At 39.7% G+C, this 13,183-nt stretch overlaps 1 protein-coding gene across 1 annotated transcript in view; it reads right to left on the bottom strand.

Moving 5' to 3' along the window:
* The window catches only part of LOC131882704 (kinase D-interacting substrate of 220 kDa-like), a 27,456-nt gene extending 14,273 nt beyond the window's left edge, over nucleotides 1-13,183 (bottom strand). The window contains exon 1 of the mRNA XM_059229942.1: nucleotides 13,074-13,183. The gene's annotated coding sequence lies outside the window, so the exon portion shown is untranslated. The remainder of the gene's footprint in view (nucleotides 1-13,073) is intronic.

Below are 13,183 nucleotides of genomic sequence, written 5' to 3'. Positions count from 1 at the left end.
AATCAGATTACCAAGAGCAGTCAAACAATGAATAACATAGATTGATGGATTACCACCATTTTTAAGATAATGCCGGTGTAATTTAATGCCCGGGAAAACTGCATAGATTGGTGTTAAGAATGGATGCTTGATATCTTGTCTTCAGTGAAAAGAAACTTTTTTGTATCAGAGTAGCAAGAAAGCATAAGTTAATGCTAAACGCAGACTACAGGGGGAGCGGGAAAAGGCGGCATTTTCTCAACTACAATTGAAATCGATCATTGTGTTAATTCAAAATGTCTCGCGTAAATATCTGTATAGTCCCCATTTGTCACGGTACAAACAAATCATTATCTGCCTCTGTGTGGGAAAGTAAAGCATCCATAGCAAGTGAGTGCTGAGTGTGCATTACAGTAAAGAGCTACCCTTTTGTGTCGCCTGCAATCGACGTCGTCATAGTTTAAAGGCTGCGGAGGTGGTCACAAATTAAGGCATTGTCGAGTGAAAGGCTCAGAAATTCTTCTTTATATGTTTTTAATTCACCTTTTTAGTATGAATTGCCTTTTATATTGAACTTCGTCTTTGAATGGTCAATTAAACATTGATATCATTTCCGAGTACCCCGTATGCAAAGAAAGAGTAGCCCTCATAACTAAGGTTCTCAAAATTATGGGTAAAAAAAGATGCAAATACAGATGCAAAAAAAACCAGCCCAGGATGCAAATAAAGATGCAAATAAACTTCAGAGATGCTTTATATTCTTTTGGCAGACTAAGGCATTTTATGCAATTTTTTAAGCTGGACACATGTATTCTAATAACAATATGCTCTGATCTCAATGGATCAGCATTTGAAGAGTAATCTAAGACTAAACTTCCGTAACAATCACAGGTGTTGTCTAAACAACAACTTTGACTTGTCCGTTTTTATTTGAAATCGACTTCAGCCAATGTCATTTCATTGAAAGTGCTTGGTGGGTTGCTGTTAATGGGGATTTGTTTGATAAAATATGTTCATTCAATGTTTCCAGTGTGTTGTACAATTGTTTGTGTCCTAGGATAGAGATGGCGGGCGAGGCCCTTAATTGTGCAGACTAACGTCAAGGGTGCCGATTTCTCATCAAAATAGTGAAAATACAAGTCCGAACAAAATCAGTCAAAAGAAGCTTAAAATGCATAAAAAAATGTGAAAACGGACCAAAGATGCAAATGATGCAAATACAGGTTCAGGATGCAAATCAATGTTTTTGGCGTAAGTTTGAGAACGCTACTAATAACCCAACCAACCAGCTATCTATTACCTCATCGAAATATTAAACTGCGGTGAAGAACGAAAAAGTATAAGTAGGCTATTTAATGGATTGAAACGGAATTTCAGAGATTAAGCTCAAAAGGCCAGACGGTCTAAGTAAAAGAGCGTTCAATGCAGCAATCGTAGCACCACGCGGCGTGTGTTCAAATCCTGTCGTCGGAAGTAGACTTTCAGGGAGCGACCGAAGTCGGGTTCTTGGCCCAGTTTCCTAGCTTGGGAAAGGTCTCCTGATCAAGGCTCCATTAAAAAATATTTAGATACTCGTCCTCACCCACAGAGGATACGCTGATCTCATTGCTGAGATTCAACCCTGTCTCTTAGAATTGCATTTGAGTGAGGTGATGTCTTGATTTCTTTAAACCTTTTGGGGGTTAACCTTGGCCATCCAAATACAAAGCAGAAAATAATGCGAAGCATGTGCGCACCTTGAAGTCCTGAACATCAGCACAATGCTTACAGAATTTCATTTTTGAGTGAGTCAACTACGATTTATCCAATCTTTGGCATCATTTTTTTAAAAACGTGAAATTGCTTGTGCTGTATAAAGGAACCGCATGGAATTAAGGGGCCAATCAGCAAGGAAAAGGGGTTAAAACGAACCGTGAAAGCTTCAAAAATCTTGAGCAAAACGGTGTCATGCGGTATTTGCTGGCATACTTTGAACTTAAAAAACCCGGATGATTTTGAAAGTTTCGGTGATTCTATTGATTATCTTCTTACCGCCAGCGACAAAAAGGTCATTTGGCTTGCTTACGGCTCTTAGGACTAGTTTGGTCCGTTACTTGCTTTTTGCCGCAAAATAATTGACGGACACAAGATTTGGCGACATGATAATTGAACGCCCAAAATCATTGACGACATATCCATTGAGACCCTTTTTTCCTTGGACGTCAGTCATGTTATGTAAGATTAGGTACACGCAAGTTTTAAGACACGCCCGCAAATAATCGTGCAAGTCTCTGTTATTTTAGTCCAAAGAGAGATGGAATAATATTTAGGGAATAACAAGGCAGATTTTCGATATCAGATTGATGTTCGAATTCGGCCCTCACATAATAAACCAAGATTTTTTACGCATCTCCAATGTGACCCATGCTGATTTCTACCGTTCAAAGAGTAACCAACACGGATTAACTTTGTACCGCCTTTTCTTGAAGTAATGAAATACATCATTCCACAAATGAAAGTTGTTATGTCAACATGTCAATAAAATCCGTTCCAGTTAATTGGTCGTCAATGATTTTGGGCGTTTAAGTATTTCATCGCCAATTCTTGTGTCCGTCAATTGTGAAGTCGTCGATTATTTTGCGCCAATTATTTTGTCCTAAATCGCTCTGGGCCCAATTATTCTGACGCACTACCCATGATTCAGGCCATAGTAGTGCTAAAACAGCAATGAAAATGTTACGACCCAAACTAGTCCCACACGCCAAAACTGCCCATTTCCAAATTGGATTTATGTTCTGGCTGATGAAGGCAGGTGTTAGCATTTTCCCCGCGTTATGCGAGGTCTACTCATTATTTGTGATGGGATCAAATAAATTTTCAAAATCAGGATTGCTAGAAAGCTAGGAAAGTCAAAGGACCAACCGTTTCCAACGTAACGTAAAAGGTTAGGTTTGACCAAAGGCAACCCTGGTTTGATCGAAGAAAAATCAGGGTTACTTTTTGTGATTAACTAACGGGTTTCCAATGTTCCGCTAGTGATGCCACATGCCAGTGAAAATGTAAATTGGTAGCCCTAGCAGCAACCTCCCGTGATTATTTATTTGATCTCCATCGCTAGTCATTACATGGTATGTGGTGGAATCATTCCCAAACTGTGACCCCCTCATCAAATAGTCTTTTTCATTGAGCAGAGAAAGCGCCCTCTAGTTCGTGTGCGTAGGTGAGGACAAACAAAGTAGAAACGAGAGAATAGGAACTGCTTGTTTCATAATGAGACATCTCGCGGCAAAAAAGGAAAGGCAGCGTCAGTAAACCCTCTGCTTACCTCTGCTAACGTTTGTAGTGAAAGATTATAATTCGTCTATTTATTGCCTACAATCTTTCTATGATATTTGGTCTACCAACGAATTTGAGTTGGCAGACCGAGCTTTCCTTGAATGTAGGGTTGATCTGGAATGCTATCTAAAAATTTGTCCAAGTCTGACTTGAAATATGCAACCGGATCAACAAGGCCTATATATTCCCTACAAATATTAGAGTGAAGCAAATTAAACAATGAAGGAGTAAAAGAAAGAAGACTTAATTGTTCGAACTAGCCTGGATTCTTGAGAGCTTGAAGGTGCTCTCAAAACGCACATTAAGCTTCTACGGTCACAAGAATTGACACTAAATCCTGGGTTGGGACAAAGCTCATGGATGCTTTTGAAAACGTTCAGTATCAGATACCTTTCGTACTTCCTCTGAACACTGTACAGGCCCAGACTTTTTAGCCTTTCCCAATATGAGAACTTCCTCATGCCTTCAATGTTCCTGTTAAAACATATTTGGTCTTGTTCGCCCTTTTGAAAACCTGTTGAACTCATTGGAGCCCAAATGGGTGAAGCATATTCAAGATGCGGCTGGACAATAGACATGAGCAGAGTTAGTTAGCATCGTGATGCTGTCTCTGGACTTAAACGTGCGATATATCCAACCACATATTTGAAAAGCTTTACCCACCTTCAACTGGATATGCTCATCGAACTTTCCATTATTTTGGAGGACTACACCTAAATCTTTCTTAGATGAGGCCTGCTCAATATCTTTACCTCCATTATCTACGAGTGGAGTATTTAAAGGAGTTGACCCAAATGTCATTGACCCAAATGTCATTGAGCGGAATTTCATTCCGTTCAGGGCCATATTACTCTCAGTTACCCAAGAGTAGATTCGATCTAAGTCCTTTGCAAGGCTATTGGAATCTTGGCCATTCTACCAGAAACTAACTTTGTATCGTCAGCATAAGAAGAGAGACTGGCAGTAATACTAAGCTTTTGAAGCACGGCAACGAATATTATAAACAGGAGATGCCCCAAGATGGAACCCTGGGGAACACCTGACTTGACATCATGTATGTCACTAAGGGATCCCTCAACCTTCACCAATTGCTTCCTACCAGAAATGAAACTTTTTAACCAATTGAGAACCTTGCCTTGGATCCCAATGTCATGAAGTCTCTTCAACAAAAGAGACTTTATCAAAAAACTTGGCAAAATCAAGATAGACAACATCAACTGACTCATGCCTTTCCAGTCCCTCAATGACCTGCTCTAAATGCTCAATCAGTTGGGTAACCGTGCCGAAATGTGCTCGGATCCCGTGCTGGCAAAGAAGGAAGGACTTCATTGACCTCAAGAAATTCAACAAGTTTGGACTTCATGATCTTCTCAAACATCTTTGCAATATTCGAAGTAAGAGAAATCGGCCTATTGTTACCGGGGAGCGACTTATCTCCCCTTTTAAAATATGGAACAACGTGAGCTAATTTTAGTGAAGATGGAAACCTGATACAAGATGCAACGCATCAAGTACGAGAAAACAGGAGCAAGAAACAGTGAGCTTCTCATCAGAAACTGAGATGTCACAATATCAAGACCAGGAGAACTTGAAAGCCTCAAGTCCCTGATGGCCTCAAAAGCGTCTTGATCTGTGACTGCAAGATCATTTAAACGCTCAACTTGACTAACCATGTCAATCTCAACAGACTCATCATCTTCAAGGTAATGAGCTGTTGCTTCTGAACTCATTGGGGTTGAAACCCCCTGGAGAACTGATCTCCAAGCATGTTAGCCATAGTCTCTACATTGTTAATGGCTACCCCATCAACCTCAAAAGGCCCAACAGAGTGTTTTATTTTTCTCTTAGAGTTCGCATAAGAGAAAAATGCCTTCGGATTCGACCTGACCTCCTGAACCACCTTACTCTCAGTTGGTAAGTGATCATATTCGATGGAGGCCTTAATCTTACCCTGAACTACGTCCAACTTGTTTTGGAGACTACTCACAATTACTGGATTCGAAGTGCTCTTCAGCCTTTTTGCTAGCTTGCAACTCTTTTTGCACGAAGTCTTCTCATATTTTGGAATTTTTGTCCGTGTGCCACTTTTCGGAACACATTCAGAGATTGCTAAACTGGAGCAAACTTCCTTAAAAACTGAAACTAATTTGTCAATGGCTGCATCTATGGACGATTCCTGTTTCAGAATTGAAATTAGGTCAAGTTCCTCTAATCTTTCTATAATCAACGACCAATGTTCCTCTTTGAACTTGAACTTAGCCAGACCGACCTTTTTGACCGGTTTTACTCTAAAGCACGCCGGCTTTTGAGTTATGGTCGACCCTATCTCAAGAACATGATGATCTGACAGATTACTACGTGTCACATGGACATACTAGATCAAATCAGGGTCATTGGAAAAGACTAAGTCGAGAACGCTATTCTCTCTAGAAACCAACTATGGTTAGATCTTCAACTAAGACCCCTGGCCCAAGCCAGGTTTCTGTTATACGTAGAGATGAATGGAATCTCTCTCAACAATTAGTTCTTCTTAGATCTTAACTTTTGTGCTTTCTTTTTTAGAAATCAGACAATGCACGTTCAAATATAGCCCCTTTACGGGCCTCTCTTTTGACGGACCAAGTTCACAAGATCTTGGACTATCCTCTCCGACCGTAAAATATCCCTCTTATCAACAAAGCTACGTTCTACTGGAGGCAAAGCATGAGCTAATGGGGATGGTTGGGTTTGGGAAGTGGGTTGGGCAGCTACATTAGAATAGGAACGTATTTTGTTTGGGAATAGGGGTGGGGCAAGGAAAATTAGGGAGGAGAGTGTTTGTAAGAATAGACGTGGATTGGGTATTTGAAGGAAGAGGAGGGAATTGGGAGAGAGGGTGGGGGGTAGGAGGAGAGGGAGGGAGGAAGTTATATGGGTTAAGGAAGGGGGTGGGATGGGATTAGGTTTAGCAATAGGGTCAGCTCTATAACTAGGAGACTGAGCTTGTCTGTTCCTTTGTTTCGTTTGTCTCCCCTCTGCGTGGACAGAGGCACACCGTACATTAAAGCACTTCTTAAGTCTCATGGACTGACGGCACATGTATGGGTGAAAAAAAGGACAATCTACCTTTGAACATCCCTTCTTCCCATTGTACTTCTCAAGGCCGAACTTGAGAAGTTTTGACACCATTTAGGGTGGTCAAACTGACAGCCTTTTCCTTCTTCAGGACAAGGCTGCTTCCGGTAAATAGGACTGACTGTTTTCTCTACACCTACCTTTTCGTACTCTATTTCAAGAGGAGATACTACTTCAAACTCTACATTGGTCAAATCAATCGACTTCTCAACTACTGGGTGAGCCTGTTCTTCAAGCAGCACCCTGGTCTGATTGACCCAGACAGCTAAAGCCTCAACGATAAAGGACTTATTGATTATGGAAGATGAACAATAAATTCTAATTGTCAAGGACCAATACAATCAAACTAAAGAACTACACATAACGATTTGGAACTATAATACCTACACTACAAATCAGAGACAAAGTGCTAAAGCTAAACATAAACATAAATGAGGTTATTAAAGGTTTATTAGGTTTATGAGGTTTATGAGGTTATTAGGTTTTAAAGTAATTACGTCTTACCATAGAGCCGTGAAAAACCATACCTAATTGAGTGAATGAATGGGAATTCCCATTCATTCACCCACACACACACACACATCACGAGCACTACACGTGCACAACAACCAAGGAGCAACAGAGGAAGTCACGCTGCAAACAGCAGCAAACTAAAATGCGACTGTCCTCAGCGAGCTTCAAAACAGGAATGAAAAACAAATTGCTATTGATTTTCAATCAAAAGTAAGTGTGAAATTTAAACTCTGTACACCAGTGAGCTTTTATGATTAATTTTCAGTTGAGCCAAAACAGTGTTACTAAATAATCAAGTTTCCAATGCTTTATTTAATGCTTTATCTACTGTTTGGTTTGTTACAAAGCCAGATGGAATCTCTCTCGCTCGGCCTGCCATCTGATTTTAGGTGTCCCAATTGAGGGATATTTCCGCTTTTTCGTCACAGCCAACATTAATTATCACCTCACCCTCAGGAATGACCGCAGGCTCACCCATGTAAGTTGTTAAAGCAGCAACTCATGTTGTAATTTAAATACTGCAAACAAAAATTGGACTTGGCAAGCCTGGGATCAAACCAGGATTCGCAAATTGGAAAGCGGATGCTCTACCAATACTGTACCCTAGCAAGCCTGTCTTTATCTAATGAATTTGTCAACTATCAATAACTTATTGAAGTTAAATGGCGAGTTGTGTTGAAAAGAGGGTGTACTAATTGGATTATTTTCTTTGCACTTTTATTTTAGTGTACTTGTGTCACAAAATCTCAAATTGGGTGTTGCAAACTTTACTAAAGCCAATATTGCAACTTCTGAAAATGCACCCTCCTCGCAAAGGTTTAAATTTCAGATGCCAAGAACTATCAACACTCTTTTATAAAAATTTTTGAAGACTAGTCAGAAAATGATTGGTTTTCATTTTTTGCACTTTCAATTACTTTATCTTGCTAAAAAAACGTAGCCAAGATTTAGATAAATGCAATGCTAACTTAAACTACATCAAAGGTCTCTTTCATTCACAATCTAAGTTCAGGATTGCATCAAAAAAACGCCCCAAGTTTAATCATTTTTGTTTGTATCTGTCTTCACATGATTTCAAAAGTTATGAATGAAGCAAAAAAGTCATGGTTCTACCTACTAACGCTCCTTTCCCGTTTTTGGCCGCTAAGGTTTGTTTAACTCCTACCTCGCAGTCCCTACCCTATGCGGCGTATTTAACTATGCACGTAAAAAATAGGTCATAACTTTTAAACCAATCAACAAAACATCTCAAAAATGAGGCTGCGTCATCCTTGAAACAATAGTTTGCGATTTGTTGTTGACTTTTCCTCTATTTTTTTTGTCCTAAAAAATGGATGGCAAAAGAAAAGCGGTTGTCGAAATGACGTCGCGCCTGGCTATGCCAACCAAAATTTTGAAGGCCCTTGGAATCACGCAGAAGGCCGTCTATGACATCAATAAGGGTTGGAATCCTACTGGATCATTGGATAGGAAGAAAGGACAAGGGCAAAACCGTACAATTTGGACAAAAGCCAAGGTCAGAGCCATTAAAAGTCAGATTGACAGAAATCTTATCCGGAGGATGAGGGGATGGCCAAGGAATTGAACATGAGTGAGAGGACAGTCCAAAGAGCAGCCAAAGAAGACCTTGGAGCCAAGTCAAGGGCTCGGAGGAAAAAACACTTGATCAACAATGCCACGGAAGGGAAGAGATTACTCAGATCAAAGTTGCTTCTCAACTGCCTCAAGCACAAGTCGCCAGTCATTCTCTTCTCGGATGAAAAGTTGTTCAGGGTCGATCACGTGAGCAACAGCTGATTTGACTGATATATTTCAACCTTAGCCGTGGATGAAGTTGCCAATCACGTCAAATTCACTTTTAAGACCAAGCACGCGGCCTCCGTGATGGAGCTTGGGGTGTTTGGCTCAGACAGGAAGAAATGTCCCCCCATATTCATCCCAGAGGGAGACAAAATCAACTCTGAGGTCTACATCCACCTCTTGAGGGACCAGGTGATCCCATGGATAAACAAAGAGTATAGGGACACCCCATATATACTCCTGCAAGACGGTGCCCCTTGCCACACGAGCAACAAACCCCAGGCATTCCTGAAGGCCAACCTGGAGTCTTTCTAGGCCAAGGAGTTTTGGCCTCCTAACTCTCCCTACTTGAACCTGTTGGACTTCTCCATCTAGGCACAAGTCAAGAGAGAGGCCTGTCACAAGCCCCATGGGTCAACTACCTCACTTAAGTCCGCCATCAAAGTCGCGTGGGACAACTTGGATGAGGACTACGTCTGTACCGTGTGCAACAGCTTCCGAAGGAGGTTAGAGGCCGTCATCAAGGCCGAAGGCGGCCATATTGAATGACAAAGTCATTTCGAAACAGCCAACGATTTCCTATTTAGTAAATATTTGTGTAAAGTTGTCCCCGAACTAGTTCTTGATGATTTTTTGAGACGAAAAACAAGTGTATGGTTAAATATGCCGCATAGGGTATACGCTCGAAGATGCCAGACTTTATCAAGGGATTACTAACGGAACAATAACGGAACAGAGGAGGGAAGGGAGAATGAAAAGAACTATGGCAGTCACAGTCATAGAGCTTGTTGTCGGATATCGTAAAAACAGAAAGATTTGACCAGAAATACGTATCAAATCTATTTTCTCTTAGGAAGCTGATATTAGAAAATACTAATTATTTTTATTAAGTCAAAAGGCTTATTTCATATTGGATCATCTTTCTTCAAGTTTGTACATCCTAATGTTCCTTCAAGCCCAACAGCATGACGCTGCATTGTTGCCAATTGTTCTGGCTGCCCAAAATGATTGGAGGTTATTAGTTGCAACAGATTCATGGGAGGGGTAAGTTGATTTTGAAGGACTTTATTAAGATATAATGCTGGATTTGAACCCTCATTCGTTCCATTTAGTAACTCAATAGTCTCCTTTGGTGCAGACTGAGATCGTTTTCTCTCGCTAGAGTTCAAGGTAGAGTAAAGCCACTCCCGCTAAAGGTGTTATGGGACCGTATACCATTGGTGTGAGTTAATTCCTTAGTCACTTGGACTCTGCCAACCCGGGAGTTGTAAAAGGTAAATATGCAGCAAAGAGGCTAAAGCGACCTTTTCCTGATTGTATTTTTTTGCATTATTTCAACTTGTTTTTGGCATAATTCACCTTTTTTTGCACATTTCCACAACTTGTTTTCAAGTTTTGACAACTTCTTTTCGTGTTTTCTCAACTTCTTTTAACATTTTTCCCAACTTTACAAAAATATTTCGGCTAAAAAGGGCACCTTTTTTTTCGAGGTCTAGTAATAAGGAAAGCGTCAATGAATTGTTCGTCATCGTGGTCAACAATTGAGATATTAATCATATTAATACTAGCAAAATTGAAAAGTATTTGGGGCCACAAGCATTTTTTTACAAAGAAATGGTGCAGAGTCGAAGATGAAATAGCCTTTACATTGCAAAAATAGGATGGATTATAATCCCAAGTGTGCCACAATATTATATAAAATCCTCCAAACTTCTATGCACAATTGATATTCAACGAAATACATTGAGCTAATAGTCTGTTTTCGTTGGTTGAATATCACAAGAAGTTTGTTTAATAATCTAACACGGCACTTCATTCTTACGGGTAGCCTGGCTTTGGAAATAAGCCATTCTGTTTAGGGCCTATCTCCTTCGGTGCAAATCAATTATTGAAAATTCAATGGGCGGATAGTGCGAGTTGACAGTGATGTTTGTCCTAGTTCTCTCTCCCCAAAATGCCCAAAATGAGGGTGCCGGACCACATTTTTCCTTAAATTTCCTTCATTTGACATCCCCTATAGTTTGCACACAAGGAGTCCCGAAATTGAGTTCGTCTTCTTTTATCCGCACTCAAATTGTCAAGATAGTCTATATGGGTGAGACTAAGTATTTATTCACCTTGTAACTTACACCTTTTTACTGTTTATGCAATTGAACATACTTTTGCATGACCCTTCAGGAATATGTCTTAGCTATTTTTGACATTTCTCTGTCAAGGATTTAGATTGATTAAAAGCTCCAAGGTAACTGGCTCCTTGTGAAGGATTATTTCAGGTTTTGCGTTGGAGATAATTTTTGCCGATTTGTCAGACTGTGGGCTTTTCATATAAAACAGAGAACGTTCCAATCGGCTTCCAAGGGACCAATAGATTCGGCTTTGACCTCACATATAATTTTACCTAACAGGTCTAGACATCACACAAGCTCCCACACCTATCGCCTCAAATTATTAGGTGTTCTGGCTAAAATATAATCTTAGATGCAAAAGGTGCCCAATCCAGACACTACGTTCCATTAGTTTGACGCAAGTATATTGATAAAAAAATTCATCAAATAGCTTCAACCGAAAACATCTAAATTCAAAATGGGAACTTAATTTTGGAACACCCTGTATATTCAGATATTATTCTAGCTCTAGGCAGCAATGATTTGATTAATTGGGAAGGAGCAACATTTCGGCAGAAATAAATCTATCGGTTAATCGTGACCATCTTGAGAGCAGCCTGAGGGACGTACGTACATTGTTTATTGTTTATTGTTTATGATCAAACCTCGGATAAGAGGACGGATAAAAGAGCCAAAAAAGTCAAAAAAGAGCCAAAAAGAGCCAAAAAGAGCCAAAAAAGAGGACAGATCAAGCATAAATTTATGCTTACTCTAAGTAATTGTGAAAGCTTTTGTGGATTCGACTCTTGTATTTTGCAATGTCGCATAATTTACATCTCCTCAATTGGACTAAACGACCTTAATCACAACGAGGTCTGCATTTTGGTAGGAAATGATTCATTTGGCTGGAGTTTATTGCATCAAATGTTTCAACTGTCGATATTCCCATGACTTACAGCACAAGTTACTCTCAGGGAGGCTTTGCTTTTCATTTTCGTTTATTTCAGAGGGATTGTCATTTAGTAAATATTTGCTCTTTGGGTCGCTTTTCATCTAACTACATTAGATTTTTGGGGGCAAAATACCTATTCTCTTTGCGAGATGTGTTGCAAAATATGACCATGGTGAGGTAATAGTCCTGAGTTATTGGCTATTTCAGTTTTAGGAAAAGTAACAGTAAAGCCATAACAATTTCATTCCTTTCCATCAAGTAACGATTTAATCCTTCACTATAGTTTACCTTATATTGTATGCCTAATACTAGTCAACACTACTAGAGATGATCAGTACCGTCATCGAGCTCGTTTGATATTCTGACGTTTCTCTAACAAACTTCATAGCAGTACTCTAATTTTGACTTCCTTCTAGTCAATCAGTGCCTTTTCTCTCTAATTATTCAGATACATGTCTTCACATTTTGCTTCATGAAAGAATAATTGACATTTTTCACTCATTCCTCATACAAATTGTCTAGGTTCTGAAGTAGACGAAAGTTCATTTACAAGCAAATCCACTATCATAGGATCGTCATTACCCCTTTTGAACGACTTCAACTGAAATCTGATCGCTGAATAGTTTGATAACGAAATGTAAACTGTCTAGTTCGCATTCTTCGTATTCCAGTTTTAAGGAAGCGACCTCTCTAACCAGCAGGTCTGCGAATCTAACAATAGATTTAAAAAACAGACAATAACAAGCTAAAAAGACCCTGACACAAATTCTTGAGAGTCGTTAAAAATATCAAACATGATCATTATTGCACTCGAAATCATTTTTTGGTATATATCTTTGAGAATTGAACCCAGAACGAGCTGAAAATTTCAAGCAACAATATCGGAGTGATCTTCCAAAATGCAAATTTCATCAGACTCATCTTGGAAGGTGTTGTAAAGCTTTTGAGGCTCCTAACCTTTACAGCCATACCACATCAAACAAAGGGGTAATATTGGCCCGAAAGAAGCAAAATCATTCCACCGGAAAAGCATAGTTTGAAATTTGGCAGGGGCTTTAAAAAAAGACAACCATCGACTCGAAAGACCCTTAATTATAAGAATATTTTTTAACTCCACATTCATATTTCTCTTGAATATACGAGTACTAGAAAGCACAATAAATTGTGAGTTCTAAATGTCGTGGTGGAAGGATCCCATTTGTTCCACCGTTGTCAAAGCTCTATCGATGAATCATCAAATCGGTCCCAAGTCAGTCTGGCCTAAATAAAGGTTCAAAGGCCACATTGTATCTTACCAGAAGTAGGCTTTGGTGCGAATCACTTTGGAAATCCACCCACTTTAGCTGAACTCACTCACACTGTTTTTCATGTCAACATCATTTTCGAACTAGAATGCAGCTGATGC

This window comes from Tigriopus californicus, chromosome 6 (assembly GCF_007210705.1).
Source record: "Tigriopus californicus strain San Diego chromosome 6, Tcal_SD_v2.1, whole genome shotgun sequence".
In the NCBI taxonomy this organism is placed as follows: domain Eukaryota; kingdom Metazoa; phylum Arthropoda; class Copepoda; order Harpacticoida; family Harpacticidae; genus Tigriopus; species Tigriopus californicus.
Note: the sequence above shows the minus strand (reverse complement) of the source record. Positions and strands in the feature narration are given on the sequence as shown.